At 45.7% G+C, this 21655-nt stretch overlaps 1 protein-coding gene across 2 annotated transcripts in view; it reads right to left on the minus strand.

The window, feature by feature from the left end:
* Window positions 1-21655, minus strand: part of stxbp5l (syntaxin binding protein 5L) — a 437021-nt gene that overhangs the window by 107684 nt on the left and 307682 nt on the right. The window lies entirely within an intron of this gene.

The raw sequence follows: 21655 nt of genomic DNA on the forward strand, positions 1-21655 counted from the left end.
CCATGATTCAGGCACTGCCAAACGGACACTATCCCCAGTGCCATGCCCCCTCATGATCACCAATATCCTCTCACATGGCTGTAGCTTCCCTTTACATGATGAGGCATGATGCAATCTGCACCCCCAGTGCAGTTGCAAAGGGAAACCATGTAATTACAGACTGGCTCACCTAATAACTGTTGTTAAGGAATTACTAGAGTCTATAATTAAGGACAATGTGACTGAAAACATTGAAAACTGTCAAGGGCAGGTCATGTATAATGAACCCGATGGAATCTTTTGAAGAGATGACTAATGTAGTGGACAGGGGAACAAATATCTTTGGGTGTTATTTATGTGGACTGCCAGAAGACATTATACAAAGTTCCTTATAATAGATAGTTAGCTGAAGCTCATGGGACTGAAGGCAAATTATCGACCTGGCTAGGAAATTAGCTGAGTGGTCAAAGAGGCAGAGTAGGGATAACAAATAAGTTAAATTGTCAGGTTATGACGAGTAGTGCCCTGCAAGGATCTGTAGTGGGGCCTCAACTATTTATCATTTTCTTAATGGCTTAGGTGATGGGATAGAAAGCCACCTGTCCAATGATGATAATGTGACAAACTTAATTTATGCAAATACTTTACTCACTTTTGTGTGTAAAACATCATTACCTGTGGTAAAAGCCACCATTTCAAATAGAATTTGGTTTGATATCATAAAATTGTAATGATCGCATTAAACATCAATCCCTCCAATAGGCATTTCTACACAGGCAGAATACACACCACAGTTTCTGGGTGCTATGAGTTGTGTTTAAGGCAGGAGTATGATTGAATACTCTCCACATGCCTGGATGAGTGAAGCTCCAACACCAGCCAAGAAGCTTTGACATCATGCGGGACAAAACAGCCTACTTGAATGGCACCCCACTCAGTACTTTAAACATCCACTCCCTTCACCATCAACTACAGTGCCAGCAGTGTGTATCATCTACAAGTTGAACTGCAACAATTCACCAAGGCTCCATCAACAGCATTTTCCAAACGCACAGCCTTTAATACCAAGAAGGACAAGGGCAGCAGATGAATGGGGATATCACCACCTATAAATTCCCCTTCAAACTACATATCATCCTGACTTGGAAGCATATTGCCATCCCTTCACTGTTGCTGGGTCAAAATCCTGGAATTCTCTGTGTTTGTTCACCACATGGACAGCTACGGTTCAAGAAGGCAGCTCATCACCATCTTCTCAAGGAAAATTAAGGATAGGCAATAAATGCTACCCTAGCCAGCAATGCCCACATCACATGAAAGAATAAAAAGAATAAGAAGCTGTGCGAGATTATAGAGAGAAGAAACATTTATACAGACACAAAGCTCCTGATATAATTTAAGCTTCTATCATAGAATCTACAGAGCAGAAGGAGGCCACCTGCCCATCAAGCCCACATCGCCAATAATCCCACCCAGATCCCATCCCCGCAACCCCACACACCCACCCCCCAATTCCCTCGACACTAAAGGGCAACCTATCATGGCCAATCAACCTAACCTACACATCTTTGGACTGTGGGAAGAAACTGGAGTACCCGGAGAAAACCCACGCAGACACAGGGAGAACGTGCAAACTCCACATAGTCACCCGAGGCCGGAATTGAACCTGTGTCCCTAGCACTGTGAGACAGCAGTGCTAACCACTGTGCTAACGTACCACTCATAGAACCATAGAAACCCTACAGTGCAGAAGAGGCTGTTCAGGCCATCAAGTCCACACTGACCCTCTTACTGAGACAGAGTATCTTACTCAGGCCCTGCCCCCTGCCCTATCCCTGTAACCCCATGTATTTACCATGGCCAATTCATCTAACCTATACATCTTGGGACACTAATGGGCAATTTAGCATTGCCAATCCATCTAACCTGCACACCTGTGGGAGGAAACTGAAGCACCCGGAGGAAACCCATTCAGATACAGGGAGAATGAGCAAACTCCACACAGACAGTGACCCGAGGCTGGAAATGAACCCAGGTCCCTGGCGCTGGGCGTTCTAACTCAAAAGTTCATGGTATGATAACATAGCAGTTATACTGTGGGGCTAGGAATCCAGAGATCTGTAATAATAATCTGGAGATGAGAGTTCAAATCTCGCCATGGTAACTCATACATTTGAATCAGTTGATTAAATAGTCCAGAATAGAAAGCTAATAGTGGTAATGCTGACCGTGAAGCTCTCAATTGTCACAGAAACCCAGCTGGTTTATACTGTTGTGCTTAAGGGAAGGAAAGCTGTCATCTTTACCTGGTCTGGACTATAATGAGACCCTGGAGTCACTCAGTTGTATCAAACCACTACAATAAAATTACATTAAAACCGGATGGATCACCTAAGTACTGAAATAAACAACAGATTTGGACGTGACAAATGTACACCCAACCCAAACCACCTTCATTAACAGCTGGGGAATTGTGTCAAAATTGGGGAGCTATCCCATGGATTGGTCAAGGAACATAATCATACATACAGAATGATATCATCCTCCATCACTCACCATTCTTTGGTATACACAGACCCACAGACCTACCAGAGGTAGTGGCACAGTCAGAAAGGGAGTGGCCCTGGAGTCTTCAACATTGAAGTCTCATAGCATCAGGTCAAACATGGACAACATACTGCCTGCTTGAGTACCTGCTGTCAGCATCCAACAGCTGATGAGAACTCCTCTGTTGAACATCACTTGGAAGTAGTACAGAGGGCTGCAAGAGCATAGAATGTACTCTGAGTGGGGAAATCCATTTTCATCACCAAGCATGTCTCAGAAGTACCACCAGTGACTAAAAGCTATCCTGAAGGACATAGCTACTAGACTAGACTTACAGCAGATGATAAGAAAGTCAGTGTGAGAGAAAAGCTTGACCTCATCCTCACCAAGCTAACTGTCATAGATACCTCTAGATTATTGGTAAGAGTGGTCACTGCACAGTGGAGATGAAGTACCTTTGGTATGTTGATGAGCTTAGCAACACTTCAAACAGATGTTTACCCAAGGCAAGTTGGTAACAATGGGGAAAAGAACATGAAGGGATTTGAATAAGGTGTTAAAGGTTCAAAGGAAGAAACAACATGTGAAGAGAGGATAATAAATAAAGTGAGTGTACTTGGCATTTACACTCTGAAGCTAGAATTAAGAAATGAAGATAATTAAGTTTGACGTCTGAAGAAGTTAGCTCAGATAAAGGAAGAGCAAAAAAAAACTGTATAAAAAAATCATTAAACCTAAGCAAAGAAGCTGTTTTCAAGATAGCCAACATTAGGAATAGCTCTTTAACTCACAGCAAGTAGTGTCTGTGAAGAAAGGCTGTCTTGAAAATCAATCAGCTTTGTTCTACGTCGGTGTCGGTGGCTGGCCAGAATTTATTGCCCGTCCCTAGTTGTCCCTGATTGATACAAAAGAATGGCATGCTAGGCCACCTCAGAGGGCAGTTGAGAGTCAACCACATTGCTGTGGCTCTGGAGTCACATGTAGGCTCGACCAGGTAAGGACAGTAGATTTCCTTCTCTAAAGGACATTAGTGTACCAGATAGGTTTTCCCGACAATCATCAATGATTTCATGGTCATCAGTAGATGCTTAATTCCAGATATGTTTAATTGAACTTAAATTCCACCATCTGCTGCGGCAGGATTTGAACTCAGGTCGCCAGAACATTAGCTGAGTTTCTGGATTAATAGTTTAGCGATAATACCACTGGGCCATCAGCTTCCTGGTTTTAGTTAAACATACTTTTATTTGACCTTATTGTTGTTTATTTTATTCCTTAATAAACATTTATTTGATTTAAAATCATCACAAAACGTCAGGAACATCATTCACTGGATTTCAAATAATTCCTCATAATGCACCAAGTTGCAAAAAATACAGTTGAGGGCAGTTGTTTCAAGATTCTCTTCTGCGATTTGGAATAACTCGGCACTTACCATCAGCCATGTCCTTAGCATGCCTACACAATTCCTGTTGAAATCACTGATCATCTCTGCTTCCATTGCCCTCGCAGGAAGCAAGTTCAAAGTCATTGCCACTTGCTCTGTAAAACTGTTCTTCCTTACATTGTCCCCAAAACCTTAAATCTGTGACTACTTGTACCAGCATTTGGGGCATCAGAGCCTTCCAGATAGATCCCTTCTCCATGACTCCCGACATGCCCACCGCACCCCCCCCAATGACCCGATATGCCCTTCCATTATGAATCCCCTGCATAGCCCCACCCCGCTTTCTTTGCTCCACCCAGGCATCACCCTCTGGCACTGCAAATGGCAAAATGGCAGTGACTGATGTCTGCTGCTGAGGTGTCTGGTGGGCACTGCCAGGTGGCCACTGCCAAACGGGCACTGTCCACAACCACCTTTGATGGCCTCTAAGCTGCCCGGCGTGACCAGCTCGCCATGTTTACGCTAGTGCAGACCAGTAGTGATTCATGCCGGTGTGCTGGCTCGCCAGAGCGGTGGGAAGCATCCGGAAGAGAGGGGGGAAGCATATGTGCTGAACTCCCTAATGATATTGAAGTCCAGTCAATCTCGTGCTAATAAGCTTCGTACCTTTTCTAGGCACGAAGCGATTCACACCATTAAAACGTGGCTGGGAAAATAGCAAACCGTTTTGCGCCGGGTGCTCTCAACATGTCTTGCCATCTTCAAAGATTTATACACATGAATCTCCAGGTTCCAGTACAGCTACAGCACTGGCAATCTATCTGACAATAGAGAAATGGACCACTTGTGCAGATGAATGCAACTCCAGCAACACTTAAGTTCACCACCATCCAGAACAAAGAAGCACACTTGATCAACCACCTTAAATATTCAGTCCCTTAATCTCAAGTGCACTGTGGCAGTGTGTACCAACTTCAAGATGCACTGCAGAACTGGCCAATGCTGCTTCAAGAGCATCTCCCAACCCTGTGATCTTGATCATCTAGAAGGACATAGAAACATAGAAAATAGGAGTAGGCCATTTGGCCCTTTGGGCCTGCTCTGCCATTCAATATGATCATGGTTGATCTACTATCTCAATGCTATATTCCTGCACTCTCCCCAAATCATAAAATAGTATCCCTACAGTGCAGGCGACAGGCATCTGGCCCATCGAATCTGCACCGGCTCGCCAACAGAACATTTTATCCAGGCCCATCCCTACAAAATCTCCATAATTCCATGCATCTACTCTGTTAATCTCCCTAACCAACAAATCTTGGGACAGTAAGGGACTTAGCACAACAGAGCCACCTAATCTGCACACCTTTGGACTGTGGAAGGAATTCAGAGCACCTGGAGGAAACCCATGCAGACATGGGGAGAATGTGCAAACTCCATAAGACAGTCACGCAAGGCTGGGATTGAACCCAGGTCCCCAGCGCTGTGAGGCAGCAGTGCTAGCCACTGTGTCACCGTGCCACCCAACTCAACACCATTAGAGTCCAGAAATCTATTTCCTTCTTAAGTATATTCTGTGACTTGGCCTCCACAGGCTTCTGTGGTTGGGAATTCCACAGGCTCACTACCCTTTGACTGAAGGCGTTTTTCATTATCTCACTCCTAAATGTCCTACCTCTCCTCATACGACCATCCCAAAATCCCAGGAATCAAGCTGGTGACAACAACAACAGGTGGACAAAGGGAGAGAAAGATGGATATCCAAGTTCATAGATGGCACTAAGTTACTGCAGTTGAGAGCAGGAATTTTTCAAAGGCTAAAGATAACTAATTAAGTAGACATATCAATCGAAAGTGTGAAGTCATTCACAATGGATCGAACTCTAGAGGAATAGTTAATTTGGGAGTCCAAGTACACAAATAATTTAGAGTTAGTGGGCACATGCAAAAAGCAACCAAAAGGAGCATGGAACGTTTATAAGAAGAGGACTGTGTATCAAAGGGAAGTTATGCTTTAATTCTATAACAACATTGGTTAGACTCCATCTGAAATAGTATTCAATTTTGGGCACTGGGCTATAGGGAGGACATATTGGCCAGATGATATTCAATGAAGATTTATCAGATTAATGCTGGGGTTTAGAGAATTAAATTATGAAAATAGGTTGTATAAACTTGGCATGTATTGAGGGTAGATCCTATTGAGGTTTTTAAAATATTAGAAGGATTCAATAGGATAGATACAGAGAAACTATTTCCTCTGATGGGGTAATCAAGAATGAGGGAACATTGTCAAAATGAGAGCTTGGACATTTATGAGGGAAACGAACAAAGAACAGTACAGCACAGGAACAGGCCCACCAAGTCTGTGCCGACACAGATACCTCTCTAATCTAATATTTTCTTCCTTTTACATGGTCCAAATCCCTCTTTTCCCTGCCTATTCAAGTATGTATCCAGATGCCTCTTGAATGTTGTGATAGAATCTATTTCCACCAGCTCCTCCAGCAGTGTGTTCCAGGCATTCACCACCCTGGGTGTGAAAAACTTGCCCTTACATCTCTTTTAAACTTTCTCGCTCTCACTTTCAATGTAGAGGTCTATAAAATAATGAGGGGCATAGATAAGGTAGATAGTCAATATCTTTTCCCAAAGGTAGGGGAGTCTAAAATTAGAGGGCATAGGTTTAAGGTGAGAGGGGAGAGATACAAAAGCGTCCAGAGGGGCAATTTTTTCCCACACAGAAGGTGGTGAGTGTCTGGAACAAGCTGCCAGAGGTAGTAGTAGAGGCGGGTACAATTTTGTCTTTTAAAAAGCATTTAGATAGTTACATGAGTAATATGGGTACAGAGGGCAATTGCGGGCAATTGGGATTAGCTTAGGGGTTTAAAAAAAAAATGGCGGCACGGACAAGTTGGGCTGAAGGGCCTGTTTCCATGCTGTAAACCTCTATGACTCTATGCCCCCAAGTAATTGATCCTGGGCAAAAGACTCCGACTATCCATTCTATCCAAGCCTGTCATAATCTTGTAAACCTCTATCAGATCCCTCCCTCATCCAATGAAAACAACCAAGTTTGTTCAACCTTTCTTCATAGTCCATATCCTCCAAACGAGGCAACATCCTGGTAAATCTCTTCTGCACCCTTCCCAATGCACCAACATCCTTCCGGTAGTGTGGCGACCAGAATTGTACAAAATACTCCAAATGCAGCCTAACCAAAGTCTTATACAGCTGCAACATGATTTTCCAATTCCTATACTTGATGCCCCGTATGGCCAGCATACCATACACCTTCTTGACTACCTTGTCCACTTGAGTTGCCACATTCAGGGAACTGTGCATCTGCACACCTAGATTCCTCTATGCTAATATTTCTAAGGGTTCTACCATTTAGTGTATACTTTCCTTCTGCAGTAACCTCCCAAATCACATCACCTCACATTTGTCTGGGTTAAATTTGTCCAGCCGATTTATATCCTGCTGTATCCTCTAACAATCCTCCTCACTATTTGCTATTCTTCCAAATATTGTATCATCTGCAAATTTACTAATCAGACCACCTACATTTTCCTCCAAATCATTTATATATATTACAAACAACAGAAGCTCCAGCACTGATCCTTGTGGAACACCGCTCGTCACAGACCTCCAGTCAGAAAAGTACCCTTCCACTGCTACTCTGCTTTCTATGTCCAAGCCAGTTTTATATCCATCTTACCAGCTCACCTCAGATCCCATATGATTTTACCTTCGGTTTCAGCCTGCCATGAGGAACCTTACTGAAGGCTTTACTAAAGTCCATGTACACAACATCCACTGCGCTGGCCCGGTCAATTTTTGTCACTTCCTCAAAGAACTCAATCTGGTTTGAGAGACACAACCGCCCCTTCACAAAACCATGCCTCCTATCACTAATAAGCCTATTCTCTTCTAGATGTGAGTACATCCTGTCCCTAAGAATCTTCTCTAATAATTTCCCCATCACTGACGTAAGGCTCACAGGCCTGTAATTTCCTGGATTGTCTCTCCTGCCCTTCTTAAACAGAGGAACAATGTTAGCTACTCCCCAATCCTCTGGTACCTCACCCGTAGCTAGATAGGATATAAAGATTTTGGCCAAGGCTTCAGCAATTTCATCCCTCGCCTCTCAGTATTCAGGAATAGACCCAATGTGGCCCTGGGGACTTGTCCACCTTAATGTTTTTGAAAATCTCCAGTATCCCCTCCTTTTTTTATCTCAACATGTCCTAGAACGTCAACATCCTCCTTTTTGCACTCAACATCTACTATATCCTTCTCCCTTGTAAATACTGACGCAAAGTATTCGTTAAGGACCTCACCCACTTCATCTCTTACGCACACAAATTCCCTCCACTGTCCTTGAGACACTTTTTTGAAGCAAGGGTGGTAGAAATCAGGAATTCTTTCCCACAACCACTTGTGGATGTCAGGACAATTGGACTACCACTTGTGGATGTCAGGACAATTGGACTTTTAAGACTGAGATCGATAATTTTTTGCCAGGTAAGGTATCGAGATCTCTGGAGTAAAGACAATTTAATGGAGTTGAGGTTTAGAACAGCCATGGTCTAATAGAGCAGGCTCAAGGGGATGAATGACCTACAACTCTATATTCCTATTATTTGGATAAAAATGGGCCATTAACTTCTGCGGGGTGGCAACCACTGGTGGATTGCCACAGTGGAGGGACTTAACTTTATTAAAGTTTCAAAGCCCCTCTCGCGCCTAACCTTCCTCACTCAGGCTGGTTGAAACAGGAACAGTGAAGCGCACCCACTGCTGTATCAGTAAGTGGAATAAGTGGAGTGCAAAGAGAAGTGCAGCGCAAAGAGGAAAGACACACACCCTTTTTATAGCACTAGCTGATCAGGTCTCAGACTGAGAGGTAGTGTGGGGAGTCTGGAGTCAGATCACAGGGGCACAGTTGGGGTTGGAAAGATTAGAGTCAGACTGGGATAGTCTTGGATGTCCTGTGTAGGGCTCGGTCTGGGTGCTTTTTACCCTTCTAACTCTTTTAAGGTAAAACATCAGGGTAACACACTGGTAGAAGCATCCAAAGTTAACAATTTAAATCTCTGTCAGATGGCTCCAAAACCAGCGTAATTGTTCAGGGTAAGTTAGCCCTTCTGGACAATTGCTGGATAAATCCTTATGTGAGAATTTCTTAGAGTTTCCCAAATGCTATGCTGGTGGAACCAGGAAGTTATGACTTCCAGGGCGACACGGTGGCACAGTGGCTAGCACTGCTGCCTCACAGTGCCAGGGACCTGGGTTCGATTCCTGGCTTGAGTCACCGTCTGTGTGGAATTTGTACATTTTTCTTGTGTCAGTGTGAGTTTCCTCGGGGTGCTCCGGTTTCCTCCAACAGTCCAAAGATGTGCAGGTTAGGTTAATTCGCCATGCTAGATCGCCATATAGTGTCAGGGGGACTAGCAGAGTAAATACGTGGGGTTACAGGGATAGACGTTGGGTGGGAGTGTGGTCGGTGCAGACTCAATGGGCCAAGTGGCCTCTTTCTGCACTGAAGGGATTCTATGAATATCACATGTGCGATGAATGAGGCTTTTCCCTTTAGCCTCTCCTGACAGTTAAAAGGTCAATCTTTTATTTTGCGACTTTACTGGCTTTAAGTGCAATATGTTTATAGCTTGCCCCTTCTTTATACATCCAACTAACTACCATTCTATGATCCATTTGGAAAGATTCATGCCAATAATATTATACACATTTGCTGGACCTTTTTGAATTGATCACTCATGTATACAGGATAGGTTGTAACAGAAGCATTTTTTTCTCGCATATTCCAACAAGACTCAAAAAAAAGTGAGAATAGCTGTTATGTTGTATTTGGGATAAATTCACAGTTTATTTACTTTAAGAATTATTCTACTCCCATGCAAATAAACTAAGTTGATATTGAGTAAAACCAAATATAAACTTAATCTGTAATATATCTGTAAAATCATATGGTATAACAGAAAGAAACTGAAATTATATTACTTTATAGTATTCACAACTGGGAATAAAAGGAAATGCAGCATTGCTCTGTTGTACTTGAGAATTCTGATTAATTCTAAATACCCAACATGAGGATAATTGGCAGCTAATGTTTTAATATGTGGTTTGAGAATAATACAAAATATTTAAGTAACATATTAATAATGTCTCTAAGAAATTAATTTGTAACATGTCAGTAAAATGAAAGATGTATTCATGAAAGATACCAGCACAAGTCAGGCACAAATTATGTAACAAAGTAAATTATCTATGCGTATCCAGGCCGGGGGATAATGCCAAATGATAAAGGTGGCTTCATTTGGTATTAGAGCCGCTTTAAACTGGTTAGAGAAATGCTGAATCATAAGAAGCCATTTTTGGGTAAGAACTTCCATAAAACGGACAGACGAATGACATCAATATTTGAAGATGTCAAACTATACTTGATTGAAGGACATGCCCTTGTTAGATTGACAGAACAGTTAATGAATGAAATTGCTTTTAGTTAAGTGCTGGGCTATATAATCTGGGAACAAAAAGTATAAGGGATAGGATCTACAAATATTTGGATAGACAGGGACTTATTAGGGAGAGTCAACATGGCTTTGTGCATGGTAGGCCATGTTTGACCAATCTATTAGAGTTTTTCAAGGAGGTTACCAGGTGTGGTAAACCACTGTTAAGTTATTGCCTGTGTGTGTGTGACATGCTTGGACACGCCCCTGCCGGCACTGCCTGAGACTCCCCCCCCCCCCCCACCCCCCGGGTATAAAGGTGACTGCTCCCACCCCACCCCCGTCAGTCACCAGACCAGTTCCGACCAGTTCAACAGCATGGGTGTGTTCCAAGTCTTTCTTTTGTGAATAAAAGCCTGTTTGTTTTCGCATACTCACTAGTCGCCTCATAATTGATAGTGCATCAATTTTATTCACAAAAGAAAGACTTGGGATGGAGCAGATATTGAAACCCGACAAGTTGGAACTGGATCCTCAAGCTGTAGGAGCCTCTAACAGCTTCGACCACTGGCTGCGATGCTTCAAAACTTTCCTCACCGCCTCCGCCTCAGTTGTCCGGACCGAAGAAGACAAGCTACACATGCTCCATGCCCGGGTAAGCGATCAGGTATTCTCAATGATCCGAGACGCGGAAACTTACGAGGATGCGATCGAACTTTTAAAAGGCCAGTACAGCAAACAAATTAACGTGGTCTATGCCACACATCTTCTGGCTACTCGCAGACAACGACTCCTAGAACAGGGTGGGCTGGACCTGCAAAAGACTGTAGCGCTGGCCGACTCTTTAGAGGTGGCCTTCCGTAATCTTGAGGCCTACACTCCTGACCACAGGAGCGCATCGTGGACGCCGCCGCCACCTCTGTACTCGGGAGGGCCGCAGGCCTACGCCACGCCACGTCACACCAATGATCCGATCGCTGCGGCAGTCTCTGGAGGCCTGAAGTGCTACTTCTGCAGCCTGGGGAAGCACCCCCGACAATGCTGCCCGGTGAAGGATGCGACCTGCTCTGGGTGTGGAAAGAAGGGCCATTACACGAGGGTGTGCAAGGCAAAGTCGACCTCCAAGCCCAGTAGTGCCGCGTGCAACCCGCCATCTTGGACGCCTTCAGCCGTGTGTGAGCCGCGCGGGCCGCCATCTTGGACGCCTTCAGCCGCATGTGAGCCGTGCGTGCCGCCATTTTGGATGCCTTCAGCTGCGTGTGGGCCGTGCGGGCCGCCATCTTGGACGCCATCAGCCGCGTGGGGGCTGTGCGGGCCGCCATCTTGGACGCCTTCAGCCACGCCGCAAGATCCAACGGTGGCATCGATTACGCTGGACCAATCCAGGCCTCACCAACTCGCCAGGTCCATGATGGACATAGAGGTAAACGGTCGCACTACAACCTGTTTATTTGACTGTGGGAATACGGAGAGCTTCATTCACCCTAACACAGTGAGTCGCTACACCCTCTCAGTACTGCCACTGAAGCGAACGATCTCCACGGCTTCAAAGTCCCACTCGGTGGCGGTCCTCGGGTCCTGCGTGGTGACCCTGACTGTACGGGGCACAGTATACAAAAACTTCAGGCTCCTCGTGCTGCCACAACTCTGCGCTGCCGTACTCCTGGGGCTAGATTTCCTGTGTCACCTTAAGAGCGTCACCATGGAGTATAATGGGCCTTTTCCCCCGCTCTCTGTCTGCAATCCCCAGTTCTTAGATCGCCCACCACGCACCACCTGCAGCCTCTCGACCCTTAAAGTCGCCCCTCCCTCACTGTTCAAAAATCTCACCCTCGACTGCAAGCCCATCGCCACCAAGAGCAGACGGTACAGTGCTGGAGACAGGGCCTTTATCAGGTCCGAAGTGCAACGACTCCTAGGGGAGGGGTTCATTGAGGCCAGTACCAGCCCCTGGAAAACCCAAGTAGTCATTGTTAAGACTGGGGAGAAACATCGCATGGTCATTGACTATAGTCAGACCATTAATCGATACACGCAGCTGGATGCGTACCCCCTTCCCCGCATATCTGACATGGTTAATCAGATTGCGCAATATCGGGTGTTCTCCACCGTCGACTTAAAGTCTGCATACCACCAGCTCCCTATCCGCCCGGAAGACCGCCAATATACTGCCTTCGAGGCGGATGGCCGCCTCTATGACTTCCTTCGGGTCCCCTTCGGCGTTACCAATGGGGTCTCGGTTTTCCAGCGTGAGATGGACCGAATGGTAGACCAGAACGGGCTGCGGGCCACCTTCCCGTACCTGGATAACGTTACCATCTGCGGCCATGATCAGCAGGACCACGACGCCAACCTCCAAAAATTCTTCCACACCGCCACTCTCCTAAATCTGACCTATAATAAGGAGAAGTGCGTATTCCGCATACGCCGCCTCGCCATCCTTGGTTGTGTTGTGGAAAATGGGGTCATCGGTCCCGATCCCGACCGCACCCGTCCCCTCCTGGAACTTCCCCTCCCCACCAGCCTTAAAGCACTGAGGAGATGCCTGGGCTTCTTCTCGTATTACGCCCAGTGGGTCCCCAATTATGCGGATAAAGCCCGTCCGCTCATCAAATCCACCTCTTTTCCCCTGACGGCAGAGGCCTGCCTCGCCTTCGACCGCATCAAAACAGACATCGCGAAGGCCACGATGCACGCTGTAGACAAATCCATCCCGTTCCAGGTGGAGAGCAATGAGTTTGATTTCGCCCTAGTCGCCACCCTTAACCAGGCGGGCCGACCCCGTGGCCTTCTTCTCACGAACCCTCCAAGGCCCGGAAATTCGGCACTCCTCTGTCGAAAAGGAGGCCCAAGCCATAGTGGAAGCTGTACTGCACTGGCACCACGACTTAGCTGGTAAACAATTCACCCTACTCACAGACCAACGGTCAGTTGCATTCATGTTTAATAACACGCAGCGGGGCAAGATCAAAAGTGATAAAATATTGAGGTGGAGAATCGAGCTTTCCACCTACAATTATGATATCTTATACCGGCCCGGGAAGCTCAATGAGCCCCCAGACGCCCTGGCCCGGGGAATCTGTGCCAGCGCACAGATGGACCAATTGCAAACTCTCCACAACGACCTCTGCCACCCGGGAGTCACCAGGTTCTTTCACTCCATTAAAGCCCGTAACCTGCCCTACTCCATTGAGGAGGTCAGGTCTATAACCAGACACTGCCAGGTCTGCGCAGAGTGCAAACCGCATCGGCCAGACAGAGCACACCTCATAAAGGCCACCCGCCCTTTCGAGCGCCTAAGCGTCGACTTCAAAGGCCCCTCCCCTCTTCTGACCGCAACATATATTTCCTCAATGTCATTGACGAGTATTCACGTTTCCCTTTCGCTATTCCCTGCCCGGAGATGACCCCGGCCATGGTCGTCAGGGCCCTGCACAGCCTCTTCACCCTGTTCGGTTTCCCTAGCTATATCCATAGCGACCGGGGATCCTCCTTTATGAGCGATGAGCTGCAACAGTACCTGCTCTCCAAAGGCATAGCCTCGAGTAGGACCACCAGCTACAACCCCAGGGGGAACGGACAGGTAGAGAGGGAGAACGCGACAGTCTGGAAGGCCATTTTACTAGCTCTGAGGTCTAAAGGTCTTCCAGTCACCCGCTGGCAAGAGGTCCTCCCTGATGCACTACACTCGATTAGATCACTCCTTTGCACAGCTACCAATGTTACCCCTCACAAAATGCTTGTTTTCCCTCGGAAGTCCTCCTCAGGGACCTCACTACCGACGTGGCTGACATCCCCAGGCCCTGTCCTGCTCCGGAAGCACGTGAGGACCCATAAGTCGGACCCCCTGGTCGAAAGGGTCCAGCTCCTCCACGCCAACCCCCAATACGCCTATGTGGCGTACCATGACGGGCGGGAGGACACGGGCTCCATTCGAGACCTAGCACCCGCAGGTGCCCCAAGGATCACGACGACCCACAACCTCACACCCCCAACCCCCGTATACAGCACGCCTGAGCCCCAGGGGCCGCCACCACGCACCCGACAACTGGAAGGGGCCACAAACGACTCACCTGAGCCCCAGGAGCCGCAATCACGCACCTGACAACCGGAAGGGACCACAAACGACTTGAGCTGCTACGGTCTGGCGCCTGAACCAACACCGCGGCCACCAGAACCGACACCACAACCGGCACGCCCCTGCCGGCCCTGCCTGAGACTCCTCCCCCCCAGGTATAAAGGTGACTGCTCCCACCACCTCCGTCAGTCACCGGACCAGTTCTGACCAGTTCATCAGCATGGGTGTGTTCCAAGTCTTTCTTTTGTCAATAAAAGCCTGTTTGTTTTTGCGTACTCACTATTCACCTCATAATTGATAGTGCATCACCAGGAAAGTGGATGAAGGGAAGGCGGTGGATGTTGTCTACCTGGATTTCAGCAAGGCCTTTGACAAGGTCCCTCATGGGAGGTTAGTTAGGAAGGCTCAGTCGCTGGGTATACATGGGGAGGTAGTAAATTGGATTAGACACTGGCTCAATGGAAGAACAGTAAGAAGTCTCACAACACCAGGTTAAAGTCCAACAGGTTTATTTGGTAGCAAATACCATAAGCTTTCGGAGCAGAGCTCCTTCGTCAGATGGAGTGGATATCTGTTCTCAAACAGTACACAGACACAGAAATCAAATTACAGAATACTGATTAGAATGCAAATCTCTACAGCCAGCCAGGTCTTAAATGTACAGACAATTTGGGTGGAGGGAGCATTCAACACAGGTTAAAGAGATGTGTATTGTCTCCAGACAGAACAGCTTATGGAATTCTGCAAGTCCAGGAGGCAAGCTGTGGGGGTTACTGATAATGTGACATAAATCTGGACTTGCAGAATTCCACAAGCTGTTCTGTCTGGAGACAATACACATCTCTTTAACCTGTGTTGAATGCTCCCTCCACCCACATTGTCTGTACATTTAAGACCTGGCTGGCTGTAGAGATTTGCATTCTAATCAGTATTCTGTAATTTGATTTCTGTGTCTGTGTACTGTTTGAGAACAGATATCCACTCCATCTGACGAAGGAGCTCTGCTCCGAAAGCTTATGGTATTTGCTATCAAATAAACCTGTTGGACTTTAACCTGGTGCTGTGAGACTTCTTACTGTGCTTACACCAGTCCAACGCCGGCATCTCCACATCAATGGAAGAAGCCAGAGTGTGGTTGTGGAGGATTGCTTCTCTGAGTGGAGGTCTGTGACGAGTGGTGTGCCGCAGGGATCGGTGTTGGGTCCATTGTTGTTTGTCATCTATATCAATGATCTGGATGATAATGTGGTAAATTGGATCAGCAAATTTGCTGATGATACAAAGATTGGAGGTGTAGTGGACAGTGAGGAAGGTTTTCAAAACTTGCAGAGGGATTTGGACCAAATGGGCTGAAAAATGGCAAATGGAATTTAACGCAGACAAGTGTGAGATATTGCACTTTGGAAGGACAAACCAAAGTAGAACGTACAGGGTAAATGTTAGGACTCTGAAGAGTGTAGTTGAACAGAGGGATCTGGGAATACAGGTACAGAATTCCCTAAAAGTGACGTCACAGGTGGATAGGGTCATAAAGAGTGCCTTTGGTACATTGGCCTTTATAAATTGGAATATCGAGTATAAAAGTTGGAGTGTTATGGCAAGGTTATATAATAAGAAGTTTAACAACACCAGGTTAAAGTCCAACAGGTTTATTTGGTAGCAAAAGCCACACAAGCTTTCGAGGCTCTAAGCCCCTTCTTCAGGTGAGTGGGAATTCTGTTCACAAACAGAACTTATAAAGACACAGACTCAATTTACATGAATAATGGTTGGAATGCGAATACTTACAACTAATCCAGTCTTTAAGAAACAAAACAATGGGAGTGGAGAGAGCATCAAGACAGGCTAAAAAGATGTGTATTGTCTCCAGACAAGACAGCCAGTGAAACTCTGCAGGTCCACGCAACTGTGGGAGTTACAAATAGTGTGACATGAACCCAATATCCCGGTTGAGGCCGTCCTTGTGTGTGCGGAACTTGGCTATCAGTTTCTGCTCAGCGACTCTGCGCTGTCGTGTGTCACGAAGGCCGCCTTGGAGAACGCTTACCCGAATATCAGAGGCCGAATGCCCGTGACCGCTGAAGTGCTCCCCAACAGGAAGAGAACAGTCTTGCCTGGTGATTGTCGAGCGGTGTTCATTCATCCGTTGTCGCAGCGTCTGCATAGTTTCCCCAATGTACCATGCCTCGGGACATCCTTTCTTGCAGCGTATCAGGTAGACAACGTTGGCCGAGTTGCAAGAGTATGTACCGTGTACCTGGTGTACTGGTGTACTTGATGAAGACGAACATCTCGCCAAGGCCACCTCCACACCCCCACTTCTTGCCTTCAAACAACCGCACAACCTCAAACAGACCATTGTCCGCAGCAAACTACCCAGCCTTCAGGAGAACAGTGACCAAGACACCACACAACCCTGCCACAGCAACCTCTGCAAGACGTGCCGGATCATCGACACAGATGCCATCATCTCACGTGAGAACACCATCCACCAGGTACACGGTACATACTCTTGCAACTCGGCCAACGTTGTCTACCTGATACGCTGCAAGAAAGGATGTCCCGAGGCATGGTACATTGGGGAAACTATGCAGACGCTGCGACAACGGATGAATGAACACCGCTCGACAATCACCAGGCAAGACTGTTCTCTTCCTGTTGGGGAGCACTTCAGCGGTCACGGGCATTCGGCCTCTGATATTCGGGTAAGCGTTCTCCAAGGTGGCCTTCGCGACACACGACAGCGCAGAGTCGCTGAGCAGAAACTGATAGCCAAGTTCCGCACACACAAGGACGGCCTCAACCGGGATATTGGGTTCATATCACACTATTTGTAACTCCCACAGTTGCGTGGACCTGCAGAGTTTCACTGGCTGTCTTGTCTGGAGACAATACACATCTTTTTAGCCTGTCTTGATGCTCTCTCCACTCCCATTGTTTTGTTTCTTAAAGACTGGATTAGTTGTAAGTATTCGCATTCCAACCATTATTCATGTAAATTGAGTCTGTGTCTTTATAAGTTCTGTTTGTGAACAGAATTCCCACTCACCTGAAGAAGGGGCTTAGAGCCTCGAAAGCTTGTGTGGCTTTTGCTACCAAATAAACCTGTTGGACTTTAACCTGGTGTTGTTAAACTTCTTACTGTGTTTACCCCAGTCCAACGCCGGCATCTCCACATCAAGGTTATATAAGGCATTTCAATTTAGAGTATTGTGTACAGTTTTGGTCACCTAGTTACAGGAAGGATGTAAATAAGGTTGAAAGAGTGCAGAGAAGGTTCACAAGGATGTTGCCGGGACTTGAGAAGCTGAGTTACAGAGAGAGATTGAATAGGTTGGGACTTTATTCCCTGGAGCGTAGAAGAATGAGGGGAGATTTGATAGAGGTGTATAAGATTTTGATGGGTATAGATAGAGTGAATGCAAGCAGGCTTTTTCCGCTGAGGCTAGGGGAGAAAAAAAAAAACAGAGGGCATGGGTTAAGGGTGAAAGGAGAAAAGTTTAAAGGGAATATTAGGGGGGACTTCTTCACGCAGAGAGTGGTGGGAGTGTGGAATGAGCTGCCGGATAAAGTGGTAAATGCTTTTAACATTTAAGAAAAACTTGGACGGGTTCATGGATGAGAGGGGTGTGGAGGGATATGGTCCAAGTGCAGGTCAGTGGGACTAGGCAAAAAATGGTTCGGCACAGGCAAGAAGGGCCAAAAGGCCTGTTTCTGAGCTGTAATTTTGTATGGTTCTATGGTTCTATAATCATTCTGCTTTTTGGCATGAAATCAGAGAATACATGGGCAGCACAGTGCAGGCAGCACGGTGGTACAGTGCTTAGCACTGCTGCCTCACAGCACCAGGGACCCGGGTTCGATTCCCGGCTTGGGTCACTATCTATGCGGAGTTTACACGTTCTCCCCGTGCGAGCGTGGGTTTCCTCCGGGTGCTCCGATTTCTTCCCACAGTCTGAAAGATGTGCTGGTTAGGTGCATTGACCCGAACAGGCGCCGGAATGTGGCGACTGGGGAATTTCACAGTAACTTCATTACAGTGTTAATGTAAGCTTTATTTATGACGAATAAACTTTTTAACTTTTTTACCTCAAAGCTCATTTGCTGGGTAGATTAAATCAGAGATCTTCCTTTCAGCCGAAATAAATTTGTCTTGTCTTAATTGTATGTTTGTCTGAATATTTTTAAGTTGTAATGTTTTTGATCCTAACATTTCAATGTTTTAATAAAACTAGTTTTAAAAAAATAAAATTTTATTACACTTTGAAGACTGAGTTTAGTTTACCCTTGCAAGAGTTTACTTATTAAAGTTGCTTTTTAGAACTTTCTAAAGTAATCTGGCCACCAAAATAGAATTCCCCACTTCACCTGGTGTATAAAATTAAATGCAAGATGAATGTTATGCCTAGACTTTCACACATCGCAGGAGACTGTGTTGCTATTTGCATTATTCATATTTAAAGGATTAAAAAATTCAATGTCGTGAGCCTCATTCATACATGTACACATCAGCAGATAACTTTAGGGAAGCAAATGTCAGACATACCTTCACAGCATCCAAGGCTTAATGCTGTAACAGCAGCTTTTCAAATTGGATAGTGAAGGGAATGATGTAATTTAAAAAAAGAAAAACAAATATTAAAAATGATCTTTATCAAAGGAGGTCTTAGGTATATTATTTAGTCTTATTCCTAACAATGATGTACACGAACCCAAAGGTTAATTAAACCTTTACAACAACATTTAGGAACTTCGATTATAAATGACTATTGATAAACTCTTTGCAATTTTTCTGTGCTTTGTAATGATTGAACTAGATTCCCATATCATTATCTTGTCTACCGAAAATGAGAATGACAAACTTAAATTCTCTGACGAGAACTGAATCTTTCTGCTCAAATATGTTGTAAAGCTTGATAGATATTGCATTGAATACCACAAACTCTTTTTCCCAACAGGAGTAATTGGTTTCAACTGCAGGCTGCACAGTTTACCTAAACAATGTAGCTCATTTAAGGATATGGTAGGCACGACAAGGATCAGAAAACTCTGAAACAAATGGATCTCTGCAAATCATGGGAATGTTCTAGTGAAGCATGTTATTATAAACATTATTTTTTAAAAAATTCTTTCACAGGATGAGTGTCATTATTGCCCATCGCTATTTGTCCTTGAGAGGGTGAGGTGCTGCCTTCTTGAACCTCTGGACTCCATGTGGTATATATGGATTTTAGTAAGGCGTTTGATAAGGTTCACCATGGTAGGCTTCTGCAGAAAATGCAGATGTATGGGATTGGGGGTGATCTAGGAAATTGGATCAGGAATTGGCTAGCGGATAGGAAACAGAGGGTGGTGGTTGATAGTAAATATTCATCATGGAGTGCGGTTACAAGTGGTGTACCTCAGGGATCTGTTTTGGGGCCACTGCTGTTTGTAATATTTATTAATGATCTGGATGAGGGTATAGTTGGGTGGATTAGCAAATTTGCTGATGACACCAAAGTCGGTGGTGTGGTAGACAGTGAGGAAGGGTGTCGTAGTTTGCAGGAAGACTTAGACAGGTTGCAAAGTTGGGCCGAGAGGTGGAGGATGGAGTTTAATGCGGAGAAGTGTGAGGTAATTCACTTTGGTAGGAATAACAGATGTGTTGAGTATAGGGCTAACGGGAGGACTTTGAATAGTGTGGAGGAGCAGAGGGATCTAGGTGTATGTGTGCATAGATCCCTGAAAGTTGGGAATCAAGTAGATAAGGTTGTTAAGAAGGCATATGGTGTCTTGGCGTTTATTGGTAGGGGGATTGAATTTAGGAGTCGTAGCGTTATGTTGCAACTGTACACAACTCTGGTGCGGCCGCACTTGGAGTACTGTGTGCAGTTCTGGTCCCCACATTACAGGAAGGATGTGGAGGCTTTGGAGAGGGTGCAGAGGAGGTTTACCAGGATGTTGCCTGGTATGGAGGGGAGATCCTATGAGGAGAGGCTGAGGGATTTGGGATTGTTTTCGCTGGAAAGGCGGCGGCTAAGAGGGGATCTTATTGAAACATATAAGATGATTAGAGGTTTAGATAGGGTGGATAGTGATAGCCTTTTTCCTCTGATGGAGAAATCCAGCACGAGGGGGCATGGCTTTAAATTGAGGGGGGGTAGTTATAGAACCGATGTCAGGGGTAGGTTCTTTACCCAGAGGGTGGTGAGGGATTGGAATGCCCTGCCAGCATCAGTAGTAAATGCGCCTAGTTTGGGTGCGTTTAAGAGATCCGTAGATAGGTTCATGGACGAAAAGAAATTGGTTTAGGTTGGAGGGTCACAGTTTTTTTTTTAACTGGTCGGTGCAACATCGTGGGCCGAAGGGCCTGTTCTGCGCTGTAATGTTCTATGTTCTATGTTCTATGGTGTCGGTACACTCACAGCACTGTTAGGAAGGGAATTCCAGGACTTTGGTAACCAGGTCAATGGTAACCTCACCCCCACCACTTCTCCAGGGTGGGAATCAGTGATAGTAATGCCAGCGAATGTCAAGGGAGATGGTTGGATTCTCTTTTGTTGGAGATAGTTATTGCCTGGCATTTGTCTGTCAAAAACGTAACTTGCCATTTGTCAGCCCATGGCTGAATGTTGTCCAGGTCTTGCTGCATGTGGACACGGACTACCTTATTATCTGAGGAGTCATGAATGGTGCTGATCATTATAAAATTATCAGTGAACATCCCCACGTCTGACCTTATGATAAATGTAAGGTCATTGCTGAAGCAGCTGAAAATGGTTAGTCCTAGGACATTACCATGAGGAACTCCCACAGTGATGTCCTAGGACTGAGAAGATTAACATTCAACAACCACAACCATTTATTTTGTGGAGTTATTACAACAGGCAGAGCATTTTTCCTCTGATACCAATTACTCTAGTTTTGCTAGAGCTCCCTAAAGTCAAAAGCAGTCACTCTCACCTCACCTACCAAGTTCAGCTCTTTTGTCTATGTTTGGGCCAAGGCTGTAATGAGATCAAGAGCTGAGTGGTCCCGGTGGACTCCAACCTGATCAGTGAGCAGGTTATTTCAGAATAAGCGCTATTTGATAGCGCCGTTCACCACCTTTTCCATCATTTTGCTGATTATCAAATATAGATAGTTGAGGCAGTAGGTAATTGGTTGGTGTGATTTGTCCTGCTTTTTATCTACAGGACCTAGCTG

The sequence above is a fragment of the Mustelus asterias genome, chromosome 17 (assembly GCF_964213995.1).
Source record: "Mustelus asterias chromosome 17, sMusAst1.hap1.1, whole genome shotgun sequence".
Classification (NCBI taxonomy): domain Eukaryota; kingdom Metazoa; phylum Chordata; class Chondrichthyes; order Carcharhiniformes; family Triakidae; genus Mustelus; species Mustelus asterias.